The sequence below is a fragment of the Artibeus jamaicensis genome, unplaced genomic scaffold (genome assembly GCF_021234435.1).
Source record: "Artibeus jamaicensis isolate MK-2021 breed Jamaican fruit bat unplaced genomic scaffold, CSHL_Jam_final contig_3230, whole genome shotgun sequence".
NCBI lineage: Eukaryota > Metazoa > Chordata > Mammalia > Chiroptera > Phyllostomidae > Artibeus > Artibeus jamaicensis.
Genome location: NW_026521764.1, coordinates 4,749,213 through 4,765,215, shown reverse-complemented (window position 1 = coordinate 4,765,215; position 16,003 = coordinate 4,749,213). Strand labels below are relative to the sequence as shown.

The 16,003-nt window shown below is 37.7% G+C and overlaps 1 pseudogene; it reads right to left on the bottom strand.

Annotated features, from left to right (window-relative positions):
* Positions 1-2,487: 2,487 nt before the first annotated feature.
* On the bottom strand, positions 2,488-2,965 carry LOC119035206 (U6 snRNA-associated Sm-like protein LSm4; annotated as a pseudogene).
* Between the last annotated feature and the right edge of the window lie 13,038 nt (positions 2,966-16,003).

Sequence of the window (16,003 nt, the reverse complement as noted above, 5' to 3'; positions counted from 1 at the left end):
TAGATAGGACCTCAGCTGGCTTTCTGTTGAGACAGTTGGGACATTTGGAAGGTACTTCAGCTTCCAGGTTTGTGAACCTGACCATCTTTAACAGTTGTCTTTTTTATTAGGGGGTTAAGATTTTCTTCTTTAAGATTTCAAAACGATGTTTTCTAGAAATTGATCGCATTAGAAAACTACTACCTATAAAATGTGTGTGAAGCTCCAACTTAATTTTAATGTTATTAATACTATCTTGGGTTCAATACAGGCGCCCAGTCTGCTTAGCTTGAGCCACTTTCTCACGTACAGTTTGATGCGCAGGGATAACCAAGTTCCAAGAAAGACTTGCGGTTACAACTGTGATACTAAAAAAATTCCCTTGGGATTTTTTTTCAGAGAGGTTATAAATCAAAGTTTAGACTTGTGGTTTAGCAGTATCCCTTTAAGTAAAATATCTGGTATAGTTTCTACAAAGTTACCAGTGAATCTTGTTTCCTAACCTATTATTCCGAAGGTCTCCTGAGGCTTTGATCTCTGGCAGCATTTCCATTGCTATTGATCTGGGTGCAATAAGGCAGGGGTGAAAGGAGCAGCTGGCAACAGCTATTGATTTATTTGTGTGACAAGTATTTATGGGGTTTCTGTTATGTGCCGGGCACTGTGCTAAGTACTGTGGATAAATTAAAGAAGAAATGACAGAGACCCTGGATACAAGGAGCTTATAGTCTACTGGAGATAAGACCTTATCACAAAGTGGAACATGAAATATCACAAAAGGAATGTGGGAATTTTGAAGAGGAAAGACTTGTTACTTCCAGGTTCTAGCATCTGAGATGCCAGCTTGGAGAAATGGCAGTTGAAATGAACTAGGGAGTGTATTTTAGATTTCGACATACAGACATGGGCAGGAAAGAAAATAAAGGCCCTACAGACCATTGAAAACCACTGTGTCTTTTACGGAACAGCCATAGGGAGGCAGCTGCCATAATCTTTTGAATATAGGGACAGGCAAGTGGTATGGCTGTTCGTCATCTTATTTCTTATATATTACGTATAGTTATGTATTACTAAGGGACTAAAGAAATTACATGTCAAATATATTGATATGACTATACCTTATCAGTATCCTGTGAATCAGTTACAGCTTCGCTTTAGTAACTCCTCCAAGATTTTGGGAAATATAGGGGGCAAGATGTCACTTACATCAGTCTTTAATGTGGAAAAACTTCGAACCCCTTCCTCACATGTAAAGTGCACTAAAAGTGTAGATAAAAGGGGTCAAGATATAGTAAAGAACAGTGATTAAGTTCTGTCTGCCTCACCTCCTTCAGTCTCTTTGTTTTTCCTCGCTGCTCACTACCACTGTCCAATTCCATGTCAATAGTTCTCATTTAGGATTCCTGGGCTTTAGCTCTGTTCTCTTTCATTATATTCTCCATCCTGCTGAGTAAAATTTCTAAAACACCGATCTGATAAGATTCCTCTTTGCTTAAGAACTCTTCAATGGCACTGCATTGCTCTTCAGATAAACTTTGAATTTCATTACATGATTTGCAAGGCCCTCCACAATCATTTGGTACAGGAAGACTGCATGATCAAAAAGCATCTAAATATGATCTAAGCAACCGAAACCCTGGCTGGTGTGTCTCAAACCCATGGACAAAGCCAAAGTGGGACAGGATTGAGGGTGGGGGCTGGGGTGGGTGGGGTGGGGGAAGTGGTGGCAAGAAAATGGAGACAACTTGTACTTGAACAACAATTTTTAAAAATTAAAAAAATCAATTAAAATATGTTCATTTGAGTTTAAATATATAATTTACATACATTTGATATGTAAATTTAAAGCAGAATTATTTTTATTTTTAAGACAATAAAATAAATGTTATTCTAGAAGATGCCAATGACTTAATTAAATATAATAGAGCAGAATAAATAACCTTCATAATTTATTAACCTCCAAATCTTAATAATCTACAGCAGAATGGCATGTGATTTTTTTTGTAGTTGTGTTTCATTTTTATTTTTGTAACCCAAACAGGAAGGGAGGAGGCAAAGGGGCAGGGCCCAAGTACATTCCCGCAACAGCTTCTGAGGCACACGTCTGCCCAGATTCCTTCTGAAAAGACAGCTTCAGGTCCGCGTTTCAGGAAAACTCTGTGGACTGTCGATCTCTGGGCTAAGAGCTCAAGAGCTCAAAGGAAAACCTCCTGTCTGTCTGCCACACAGCGACCCGATCAGAGACACAGAAACTGTCTGGAAAACGCCCCCCTTAAAACACACAAGGGCGAGGACTCTAAAGATGCATTAGCCCACAGAACCTCCCAGGAATCAAGTTGGCTACAACTTCACAAAATTAAAAACACCAAATAACATTTTGAACTGTGGAAATGCTGGATTAAAAAAAAAAAGCACTTTACATAAAAGAGGGGGTTAACAAAATGCACAGGTGGGGGTCCCACCAACACCTGCCTCGTATTTCTGCTCCAAACAGACTCAAGGATTGGACTAGACACGCAGTTGAGAGTGGGGTGCGGTGCTCAGGTCTCTAGGGGACACAGCACCAGCTCGCTTTTTCCTAATCTGCCTGCCCGGCTTCTTTGCTGGCTGACCTCTGCTGGGGCCTGGGATCCTTTCTGGGCTGCGGCCACCAAACACACTTTGCCCAGCAGCCTTCATACCATGGCCTTTCTGCTGCTTCTGCTGCTGTGTGACACTGAGACCACGACCTTTGGACACCACATCTTCCTTGACCATGTGATGATCTTGTCAGGGATGCGCAGGTATTTGATGGTGCTGCCGCGGATGTGGCAGCCTGGCATCCGCCAGAACTCATCTCCTTCCCCGGATGTGTAGATCACCTCATGCAGGTTGATGTTCATCCCATTGTCCCAGCTTACCAGGTGCCCATTGTATGTCCCCCCTTTTTAAGCTCTAGCAATACGGGGTGATTCTGAGCAGTCTTCTGCTGTGACTATGGGAGCATCCTTATCAACAGCATCACAGTGTATAGGCCCCTCTGCTACTGCTGTTTGCTCGACCAGTGACTGAGATGCATCCACACAGATACATGCAGCCTCAGGTCTTTCATTTCCAGTATCGCATGTGGTGGGAATACTGAGACCTACAGACTGAGAATGTTGCCCAACACTAGAGTATGGTGTCATCAGGGACCTGACACGTGGGTCACTTCTGCAGCTCTGAGATTTTTAAAAATTCTATTTTTAAAAAAGATTTAAGCCCTGGCTGGCGTAGCTCAGTGGATTGAGCGCGGGCCTGTGAACCAGAGTATCGCGGTTCGATTCCCAGTCAGGGCGCATGCCTGGGTTGCGGGCCGATTCCCAGGGGGACGCATGAGAGGCAACCATACATTGATATTTCTCTCTCACTCTTTCTCCTTCCCTTCCCCTCTCTCGAAAAATAAATAAAAAATATTAAAAAAAGATTTAATTAGTTTATTTTTAGAGAGAGGGGCTGAGAGGAAAAAAGGAAGGGAGAGAAACATCGATGGGAGAGAGAAAGAAACATCAATTGATTGCCTCTCTATCCACCCCACCTGGCGATCAAACCTGCAACCCAGGCCTGTGCCTTGATTGGGAATCCAACTGGTGACCCTTTGCTTTGTGGATCTGTGCCAAGCAACTGAGCCACACCATTCCGGGCAGCATGCGATTTTCACATTCCATTTCTTGGTACTTTTAGAAATTGTTGACCTTATAAACACAAGTTGATTGGGTACAAGAGGGAGTGAATTGCAGGAAAAAAGACAATGAAATGATTTAAAATCGACAATAACTTCAACAAATAGTGCAATTATTGACATGTATTCAAAGGAAAATAGAGGGATAAGAAAAGAACATTGAAAGGATATTACTAAAACAAAGGACAAGAGGTCCTGAACTTTTGAGTGGTTATACTTTCATTCATTCATTCATAGATTCATTCATTCATAGATTCATTCATTTATTCAAATGCCTATTCAACATTTACTCAAAAGTATTTGTTGAAGACCCACTCTGCACCAGGCACAGTCAATAAGCCCTGGGGATGTGATGGCAAAGAAGTCAAAGTTCTGACTCTTAGAATTTTCTAGTATGGGAATGGGTGGAATGGATGAGTGGAAATAAGAAGTCAGCACATAATAAATAAGAAAATTAACTTTTGATAGAGGCAAGTTTCATGACGGAAATAAGACTGGGAGATGGTAGAGACTGTGGGGGGAGTGGTTACTTTGCATAGGCTGTTTAGGAAAGGATTTCCTAAGGGCGGGGCAGAGACCTCTTACGATGAGAGAGAGCTGGAGAAATAAATGACTGGGAGAAGAGTGTTTCTGGTTGAGGGAACATTAAATGCAAAAGCCTGTGAATAGGATTACATTTGTTACATTTGCAAGAAACTCAGGGGCAAGGGGGAGATGTGAGCTGGGCAGGTAGGGAAAAGACCACACCGGCCGTGTAAGTCAAGGTAAGGAGTTGAGATTTTTGTTTTGAAATTAAATTAATGAAAACTGGCTCTGCCAAATTGTCTTTTTTTTTTTTTAAAAGTAATCTTTATTATATATTTTTTACTTTGCCTTTTAGGGCCCTTATACCACCTCTCCCCAGCAGTCACCACACTGGTATCCATGTCCATGAGTCCTTTTTCCTCGATCTCTCCTCCCTTAACGTGCCCTCCACTAGCTGTCATCTGCTCTCCATCTATGAGTCTGTCCCCATTTTTCTTGTTAGTTCAGTTCATTAGATTCCACAAATGAGTGAAATCATCAGAGAAATGCAGATTAAAACTACATTGAGATACCATCTCACGCCTGTCAGAATGGCTATTGTCATAAATCAACAAACAGTAAGTGCTGGTGAGGATGTTAAGAAAGGGGAACTCTTTTGCACTGATGGTGGGAATGCAGACTGATATAGCCACTGTGGAAAGCAGTATGGAGCTACCTCAAAAAATTAAAAATGGATTTGCCTTTTGACTGAGCAGTCCCACCTCTGGGAATATATCTGAAGAAACCCAAAACACTAATTTGAAAGAACATGAGCACGCCTGTGTTCATTGCAGCGGTATTTATAATTGCTAAGATATGGAAGCAGCCCAAGTGTCCACCAATAGACGAGTGGATAAAACAAGTCAAATACTGTCTTAAAGGAGTTATGTCTAGTAGAGGAGACAGACATGCAAAGAAATAATGGACAAGTCAATGTAACAGATCTGGAGATAGTTGATTTCTACCTATCAGTGGTTTCCAGTTATGGCTGCAAAGTAGAGAATGGAACTATATATGTGCGGGTATCATCTCACCACACATTTCTGATTTTAATTGAACTGAGATAAGGTTGGGCCTCCATGTGTTTAAGAAGCCACACAAATGATTCTAATGCCATTCAGGTGTGAAATATTGTTGAGGACAAAGACTTGTTTCCAGTGGGCAGATGTTGGTTTCCTAGTAGGTTCACTAAAGAAACCACAAGTATAGCACCCTGCAAAGTTTCCTTAAAGATCAAGCCTGGCATCAAATAGCTTATATAATGTCCAGAAGTTCATGTTCATAAATAAATGTGTTCGAGGGACAATTATAGAACCCAGAGCAGGTAGCTTGATGAGTCTGTGTAAATAAAAAAAAAAGGAGTAGCTTTTCAAGAGAAAAATGATACAAGAAGAAAATCAGAAGTGACATACATATTTTAGAGGAGAAATAAAAATGAAGCTATCAGTTTGACAGTGAAATTATTGAGTCCTGGTGATTAGCCACTATTTGATGTTCTAGTGTGAGACATCTGCCCTACAGCAAGGGAGGAACAAAGGGAGCATTAGAAATGCTGGCTTTTTGGAATGGAAACTTGGCAGATGCTATCTTCTGCAACCCAGTGATTCATCCCACGATTCGTAGGACTGTTCTTGGTACATTCCCACAGAATAAATAACAGGGCTTATCAGTCTTTACTTTTTCTCTTATTGTGTTCTCTGAGAAAGCCAAGGCAGTGACAAGTCACATTTGGGTCAGTGTCATGATCCAAAATTAAAACTGAGGTAGTACTAACACCATTTATAACGAGAGTAAGTAAATAATAATGCATCTTAGTGACTTGAAAAAATTAGAGGCAATCCTTCAAGACTTACTATTTTCCTTAGGTTTGTGAATAATAGCGTTGAGCAGAATATGTACAGTGTATTGAGTTAATTCTGATATCTCAGTTTAGCACACACACAGTAATCTGATTGTTGCTGAGTTGTAGTGGTTATATGTGTGTTTGGAAGTAGTTTGAATCACTCAAACTTGTGTTCTGCTCATTCTATTTGTATTTCATGTTTTCTGTATTCAAGTACTTCTGTGTGGTAGTTTCTCTTTTTATATAGTTTTTATTATTATGATTACATTTTAGTGAACTGCCTTTGCAGTTTACTAATGACATCTATTAAGGAGGTGTCAACAAATAATGAGACTCTAACCTGTTACCGTTATACTGCTCTGATCTTACCATTTTACTAGTTAGAGACCATTCAATTGCCCATAGAATTACATATATACTTTCTTCTCTAGATGACCTCTAGAACAATGATTTCTAAACTTTGAGATTTCGTGTACTTGTAAAATTTTAATGTTTTTATCCTCACCCAAGGATATGTTTATTGATTTTAGAGAGAGAGAAAGAGCAAGAGAGAGAAACATTGTTGTGAGAGAAACATCCATCGGTTGCCTCCTGTGAGCCCCCTGACCGGGGCTCAAACCCACAACCGTTCAGTCTACAGAATGTGCTCCAACCGAGTGAGCTACCTAACTATGGCTGTTCTTATAACATTTTAAAATAAAGAAAGAAAAATTGTGTATGGTTGCAAAGTGGCCCAAGCAAGGCGATTAAAAAATAAATACTGTCAAATAAAATGATCAGTTCATTAAAAAAGTGTTAACTACAAATAAGTAAGAAATGAGTGTTTTAATATTTCTTCTAATCCTAAAGATCTATTTTTTTTGAAAAAAATTTGTGTATTTTTTAGAGAGAGGGGAAGGGACAGGGAAAGAGACGAAGAGAAACAGCAATGCGAGAGAAAAACGTGGGTCAGTTGCCTCTCTCACATACCCCAACTGGGGACCAAATCCGCAACCCGGGCATGTGCCCTGACTGGAAACTGAACTGGTGACCTTTCATTCTGCAGCAAGATGCCCCCCAAATTGAGCTATACTGGTCAGGGCCTAGAGATTTATTTTAAGTGCTGATTGTATAAGGTGATAGTTGCCTCTCCACATTCCTCTATAATAACCACCATACTTAACAGAGTGCTAAAAACAGATGGTTCCCAGGAAATTTTTAAAACCAAAATTCTGGTTGTTTTACATTCATATGATATCTGACACAGCTCAATAAATAATTATCAAATGAGTCAGTGAATAAATGAATGCATATTCTTTGCTAGTGTATCTGAAGAGTTCAGACCCTGATTTTCAGCAATTCGAGCAGGCAGGTACGATCACCAAGCCTGACACATGGATTCCTCTCCATATCTGTCATTGTGCTACTATAAATAGACCAACCGTAGTCAACGATAAATTTGATTGCAAAGGGTTGTGTTTCTTCTGTTGATGAGTTAGCTCATCTTACATAGGTAATTTTTAATAGCTACTTAGCATTTTCTAATTTAATTTTTATTCTTATCTTGAATGTGAACTGATCAATAATTCTGCAAGCAGTTTGATATCTTTCATCTCTTCTATCCTGTTCCCAAAGCACAATAACGTGTTTTTTTTTTAACTGTCCAACACTTTGACATTGAAAAGTTGATGAAAAGGTAGGGTAACTTCTCAGGGAGATGATACATGTGTTTAAACGTTTCTCAAATCTGCTTTGATCTGCGGGCTGCATTGCTTCTATTGACTACTAAATTGGATACAAGTGACTTAACTCATTACTCTTTTACTGGAAGTTACAGCATTTAGGCTCAAGAAACCACAGATGGATCCAGGTCCCATCCAACTTTTTTTAAAGATGTAAAAATAGTATTGGCTCACTGAAAATAGTAAAAATATAAAGAAGCATTTGAAGTATAAAAAGTCCCTTCCCAACCATCATCTTTCTCTACCTCGAAGGGAAAACTCTTGTTAACAGTTTGGTATTTACCCTGATACACACCCACACGCATACCAAATTTCATGAAGTTATACCTTTAAAAAATATTGGTAAAAACCACATAACATAAAATTTACCATTTAAATTATTTTAAGTGTACAGTTCAGTAGTATTAGTTATATTCACACTGTTGTACAACAGAGCTCCAGAACTTTTCATCTCACAAACCTGAAACTCTATACCCGTGGGCTGTTTCTAGATCTATTATAAATAATGCTGTCATGAAATCAAGGGGTGCATATATGAGTATTATCTCAAATTAGTGTTTTGGGGTTTTTTTGGATATATTCCCAGAAGTGGAATTGCTGGATCAAAAAGTAGATCCATTTTTAATTTTTTGAGGAAGCTCCATACTGTTTCCCACACTGGCTGCACCGGCCTGCATTCCCACCAGCAGTGCAGGAGGGTTCCCTCCTCTCCACATCCTTGTCAGCACTTGTTGTTTGTTGCTTTGTGATTTTTTCCCCTGTTTTATTAAATTATTGGGGTGGCATTGGTTAATAGGATCATATAGGTTGTAAGTGTACATTTCTTTTTTTTTTAAAAAGATTTTATCAATTTATTTTTAGAGAGAAGGGAAGGGAGAGAGAAACAGAGGGAGAGAAACACCAATGTGTGGTTGCCTCTCATGTGTCCCCTACTGGTGACCTGGTCTGCAACCCAGGCATGTGCCCTGACTGGGAACTGAACTGGTGACCTTTTGGTTCACAGGCCCACGCTCAATCCACTGAGCTATATCAGCCAGGGCGTATGTGTACATTTCTATGATACAGGATCTATATATTGCACTGTATGCTCACCCCCCAAAGTCAAACCATCTTCTATGACTACCCTCTTCCCTCTGGTAACTATGAGTTTCAGTTTTATATTCTACATATGAGTGAAATCATATGGTTCTTAGCTTCTTCTGACTGATATTTTGCTTTGCATATTCTCAAGGCCCATCCACGTTGTTGCAAATGGCAGTATTTCATCTTTTCTTATGGTTGAGTAGTATTCCATAGTATGTATGTACTATATCTTCTTTGTCCAGTCCTCTACGGCAGGCCACTGGGTTGTCTCCATGTCTTGGGCACTGTGAATAATGCTGCAGTGAGTGAACACAGGGGCGTGTATTGTCTTTGCATTGTGATCTTTTTAAAACCTGCTTTCCTCTCTCCATTCCTATTTAGATCATAGAACACATAATTTTTAGTCTACCCTTTCATAATTTTTTATTGTATTTATCTGGGTGACATTGGTTTATAAAATCATATAGACTTCAGGTATACAATTCGGTAATACATCATCTGTATGTTGTACTGTGTGTTCACCACCCCAAGTTGTCTCCTTCCATCACCATTTTCTCCCCACTTTACCCTCTTCTACCTCCTTCCAGCCCCTTTCACTGTGGTAATAAGTACACTGTTGTCTGTCTATGTGTTTGTTTGTTTGTTTGTTTAATCCCTTCACCATTTTCACCCAGCCCTCCAAAACCCCTCCCCTCTGACAGCTGTCAGTCTGTTCTTTATCTATGTCTCTTTCTATTTTGTTAGCTTATTTTGTACATTAGATTCCACAAGTAGGTAAAATCGCGTGGTACTTGTTTTTCTCTGACTGGCTTATTTCACTTTGCATCACACTCTGCTGATTACTGCTGCCGAGCCCTTTAGAGAAGAGTCTGTTCACGTCCTTGGCCTGTTTTTTAATTGGATTTTTTTTGCTGTTGAATTTCATAAGTTCTTTATAAATTCAGGATATTAACCCCTTATCAGATGCTTCATTGGTGAGTATGTTCTCCCATTCAGTGGGTTATCTTTTCATTTTGTTGATGGTTTTCTTTGCTCTTAAAAACTTTTTAGTTTGATGTATTCCCAATTGTTTATTTTTTTGTTTCTCTTGCTTGAGGAGGTATATAAGAAAAAATATTGCTATGAGAAATGGCTGAGATTATATTTCCTATGTTCTCTGCTAGGCTTTTTATGGTTTTGAGTCTAATATTTAAGTCTTTAGTCCATTTTGAGTTTGTTGTTGTGTGTGGTATGAGAGGGTGGTCTAGTTCCATTCTTTGCATGTATCTATCCAATTTTCCCAACACCACTTATTGAATAGATTATCTTTACTCCATTATCTGTTCTTGCCTCCTATGTCAAATATTCATTGACCATAAAAGTGTGGATTTATTTCTGGGTTTTCTATTCTGTTTCATTGATTTGTATGTCTGTTTTTGTGCCAGTACCATACTGTTTTGATTACTATGGCCTTTGCAGTATAGTTTAATACCAAGTAGCATGAATTTTCCAACTTTGTTCTTTTCCCTCAAGATTGCTGTGGCTATTCAGGGTCTTTTGTGGTTCTATACAAATTTTGGAATATTTGTTTAGATATATGAGATATGCCATTGGTATTTTAATAAGAATTGCAGTGAATCTATAGATTGTTTCGGGTAGTGTGGACATTTTAATATGTTAATTTTTCCTGTCCATGAACATGGTATATGCTTCTACTTATTTGTATCTTCCTCAATTTCTTTCTTTAGTATCTGATAATTTTTTGAGTACAGGTCTAGGTATCTTATTTTTTGTTGCAGTAGTAAATAGGATTATTTCTTAATTTCATTTTCTAATAGTTCATTATTGGTGTACAAAAATGAAACTGATTTCTGGATATTTCATTTGTATCTTGCTACTTTACTGAATTCATTTATTAGTTATAGTAGTTTTTTCATAGAATCTTTAGGTTTCTCTATGTACAGCGTTCTGTCATCTGCTGTATCCTACCCTTTCACTTAACATTACATCCTAAGCATTTTGACTTTTCATTTAAAAATATTTATATTCATAATTTTAATAACCATAAAATATTTTATTTCTTCTATTATCATATTTGCTTTAAGTATTCCTTTTGTTGAGCTTTTAGATTATTTTTCAGCATTTTGCTATTATAAACAATTCTGGTATAGCTTTGAGAGTAAATAGTCAACATTTTCCATTACTTCTTAAGGATAGACTCCCAGAAGCACTAAATACTATATCTCAAATGGTAAGATTATTTACAAGGCTCTTGATTCATATATCCAAATTGCGTCCTAGAAAGAACCAATCGATTTTCCAAAATTAAATGAGTATAAATATCCATTTACTTGCATTCTGGCCAGTATTTGGGATGAAAACAAATTTAAATGTTTTCCAATTTGATATTTGGACGTGGTATTTCATAATTTTTTAAATATTTTAAAATGTAAAGATTATTCTCTTTTCCTCCACTTGTTGTTTTTACATTGACAAATATATTTTATGTTTATCAAATTCCTTACATAGTATCTAGTGCATATGGGACAAAAGCTAACAAATGTGGGATCTAAGAACTTTGAATGTTAATAATTTGTCTAATCTTGAACTAAGTAGCTGACTAATAGTGTTATTAATATGTTTGTAGCTGGAATGGAGCCTTTCATGTATCAGCTTGCAAACACTGTTATATTAATTTAATCTCTTTACCAGTGTCTCTATAGAAAATAATTTAGAATATAGAGATTTAAAAATACAAAAGCCATCTAAAATGGCACAATGAGAATATATTTTTTTAAGATTTTATTTTCAGAGAGAGGGGAAGGGAGGGAGAAAGAGAGGAAGAGAAACATAAAATGGTTGCCTCTTATATGCCCCCAGCTGGGGACCTGGCCCACAACCCAGGCATGTGCCCCAACTGGGAATAGAACTGGTGACCTTTTGGTTTGCAAGCTGATGCTCAATCCACTGAGCAACACCAGCCAGGGCAACCAGAATATTTTTGTATAAATACTTACAATATAGAAGCTAGCAAAAGCAAGTTTTATTGTGAAGTAAAGAACAAGGACTTTTATTTAAATGGATGAAAACATTTCCATTCAATGTTAATGTCTTTAAAAGCTACATTTCCCACTGTTAACAGCAGTAACCCCCATGGAGAATAAGGTTCTTGTTAAAGTCATAACAGATCACTGTTCACTCATTTAACAGCTTGAAGGTACACTTTTTAAACAGTAGAATGGTAATTTATCATTACTGCAATATTTCTGCAATGACTTGTAAAAAAGCAGGATTTCTGTAAGAGCATCATTACAATTGGTGAATCTATAGAATGACTGTGACACACTTTAAAGGAACTTTACACTTTTTAAGTAGAGATACCATTTACAAGTTTAGAGTCATCTTTACCAATGAACAATTCTTATTTTATAGTTGTAAATCCCAACTTTGGGCTATGGAAACAATTATATGTCATTATGTATTTCTCATTAAATATTTATGTCAAAAGTTCTGATATTTAGCAAAGTGTTTTAGTATACTAATAATCTAGCTTCCATTCCATGGCCAATAGTCCTAAGAATGCACTTTTATCAAATTAAAATTTTATGTGTTATATGAAGAAAGTCAGCTAGCTGAACTGGATCTCTATAATACATTAGTTTACATTCATTTCTCATTTATCACTAAAAGCTCTTAATATACATTATAGGCATATTCCTAATTCAACAGTTATGGTTTGTTTTGAGAGAAATTGAGGTGATAGATGATCAGTGACTTGCCAGGGTCATAGAGCTAAGGAGACGATATTAAGGTCGCTGATTCAGTCCTTAACCATTATACCAACTCCTGGTATATAATAACAGTTGTTAACCTTTTGGGTTCTCTGGAAAATACACGTGTGCATATGAAAGGGGGCATGTTCTAAATCAATACACAACTAAACCAAGATTTGATTAAGGAAGAAAGAATTCATTAAAAAGGAAGCATTCACTATCACATTTTTCATGAAATTATCTCAGCATACATGTAAGGGTAAGGATTATCTTGTGATAAATATCACAATTTCCTTTTCCTTATCAAAATGCAAAAGTAAATATATTTGGAAAAGTAAAGAAGTCCGTAATTACATTATTCTGACTTAACCTGTGTATAAAGTGCTTTGCTGTCTGTAGATTGTTTTTCAGGCTTTGTGGACATCCATAATTTTCCCCAATAATTGCAATCATCATATACATACAATTTTCACTTGGATTTTTATAATTTTATTTTATGTTAGCATTTAAGTAATTCCTTAAGGGCCCATATGAATTGAAAAAGTCTTAAACTTATAAACAAAGTCCAGCATTTTAATAATCTGTCATATGCTGAGACTATTTTGCAACACATACTATTTTGTTGCAGAATCTTGTAATTAATTCTTTAGGTATAGTCGTGAAAGGAGGGCAGCAATGCAGAAATTTTCAAAGGCGTTTCAGAACAGAGTCAGGCACAGACAGGCCACCTGGGGCAGGAATGACAGGGTGGGAAGGAGTAAGACTGTAATTGAACTGAGGTTTTTGTAATGTTCATTATTGTGAGACTCTGGGTGGGTCTAGAGAGTAAGTGTGGCCTGTTGGGCTCTCCATTATAGATGAGATGAAAGATATGTCAATCAAATTATGTATATCTTGAGAGTCCCATGTGGGGATAATGGCATTCTTCAACAGACATGCAAAACATAGGTGCAAAGAATTCAGGAGCTTGTGGTGGTTGAAAATGGACAAGGTCAGGTTGATATTTCAAAACCTGTGCCTCAGGACTTAGGATCTGCTGCAAGATTCTCTTCCTTAGAGGGACCTGACAAAGCCTGGCAGGGTCGTAACTCCCAGGGACTGCAGTACAAAGTCCAATGCAGGGAATGAGGCCACCAAAGATTCATTTATCATAAATGGAGATCTGACCTATGGAGTAAGACCAAAGTGCATTTGATCAACCTGGACTAGTGGGACCAGTCAGAGGGATAAATTGAGCGTGGTCCCATAGTATTGAGTTAAAACTCATTAAGTCATTATTGTCTAAGGTCAGGATTGATTGCGGAGACAGGGGTCAGAGTTGACCCCACGGGTGGGAGAGTAGGGGAAGAGGAAAAGGAGAAGGTGAAATGCAGTTGAGGTCAAACAGCTTGAATGGTCAGGAAGGATGGGGAACCTGGCAGGAGTCAGTTGAGTGGGTGGGACTAAAATATACTAGATGTTTTTAATATTCTTTATGATTTAAAACGGAAAGTCAGAAAAATCATTTTTGAGTGTTAGGGATACTTGGAGTGAAAAATTACCTGAGGTTTTTCACTAGAGATTCACAAGTATTTAAGCAAAGTAATACAATTGTTATTCCAGGTACGTGAAAGCTTCAGTTGCCATTTTTAGCGGCTTGTCTTAATGATCAAACCAGCTTTTTTTTTTTTTAAATCCTCACTTGAGGACATGCTTACTCATTTGAGAAAGAGGGGAAGGAAGGGAAGGAGAGAGGGAGAGAAACATCAATGTGAGAGAGAAACATAGCTTGGTTGCCTCCCCTACAGGGGACCAAACTTGCAACCTAGCCATGTGCCCTGATTGGGAATCAAACCTGCAACTTTTTGTTTTACTGGACGATACACCAACCAACTGAGCTACACTGGCCAGGGCTCAGGCCAGCCTTTAAATTTTTTCTGAAGTAATCTCTTTCCTTTTAGATAAGTACTTGAAGTCTTCCTTATTTAGTGATTATTAAAATGATGTGCATGATTTGACATATAGCCTCTGTTCTTTTTTAACTTTTTAAATATTTTACTTATTTTTAGAGATCAGGAAAGGGAGGGAGAAAGAGAGGGAGAAAAACATGGATGTGCCAGAGAAATCAATTGGTTGCCTCTCACATGTCTCCAACTGGGGTCCTGGCCTGCAACCCAGGCATGTGCCCTGACTAGGACTTGAACCTATGACCTTTTGGTTCTCAGGCTGGCACTCAACCCACTGAGTCACACCAGCCAGGGCTGTTCTTTTTTTAAACTGAGATATAATTAACATATAACCTTATATCTGTTTCAGATATGCAACATAATTCAATATTTGTATATGCTGATCACCGTACAAGTCTAGTTAACATTTATTCTATATATATATGTATCCTTTCCTTGTGATGAAAACTCTTAAGATTTACTCTTAGAAACTTTCAAATGTAAATATAGTATTGTTTATCACAGTCACCATGCTGTACATCACATCCCAGGACTTGTTTTTGTAACGAGAAGTTCATACCTTTTAACCAGCTTTGCCCGTTTCTGTTCTTTGTATTTATGTGTTTGGGTTTCTTGTTGTCTAAGATTCCAGGTTAAAGTAAGATCATGCTTATTTGTTTTTGTCTAACTTGTTTTACTTGGCATAAGGCCCTCGAGGTCCATCCATGCGCACATGGTAAGACTGCCTTCCTTTTTAAGGCTAAATAATACTCCATTATTACATAGGTCACATTTTCTTTACCAGTTCACCCATTGATGAGCACTTTGGTTGCTTTCAGGGGCTGGTTATTGCAAACGATGCTGCAGTGAACATGAAGGTGCAGATATCTTTTTGCGTTAAGTGTTTTTGTTTCCTTTGACTAAATGCCCAGAATTAGAATTGTTGGATCATATGGCAGTTCTAGTTTTAATTTTTTTGAGGAACGTCCATACTGGTTTCCATAGAGGCTGCACCAATTTACATTCCCATCAGTACTGTACAAGGGTTCCCGTTGTTCCGCATCCTCACCAACAGTTGTGATTTATTATCTTTTGTTTTTTGTTTTATTGTATTTTTCCCATTACCATTCATCCTCTGTATACCCTCTTCCACCTCCACCCGCCACCCCTCCCATAATCACCACATTGTTGTCCGTGTGCATGAGTTCTTTCTCTCTCTCTCTTTTTTTTTGCTTGATCTCTCCACACCCACTAACCACTACCTGCAGCTGGTCTCATCGATGTCAAGACAGTTTCAATCATTCGGATCAAATCTACAACTATTGTAATTAATAATTAAATTATTAAAAGTGAATTATACTTATCTCAATGCATAATTTAATTGTTTAGTTCTATTGCAAATTGATTTCTTAAAATTGTATAGTATATTTTGAACT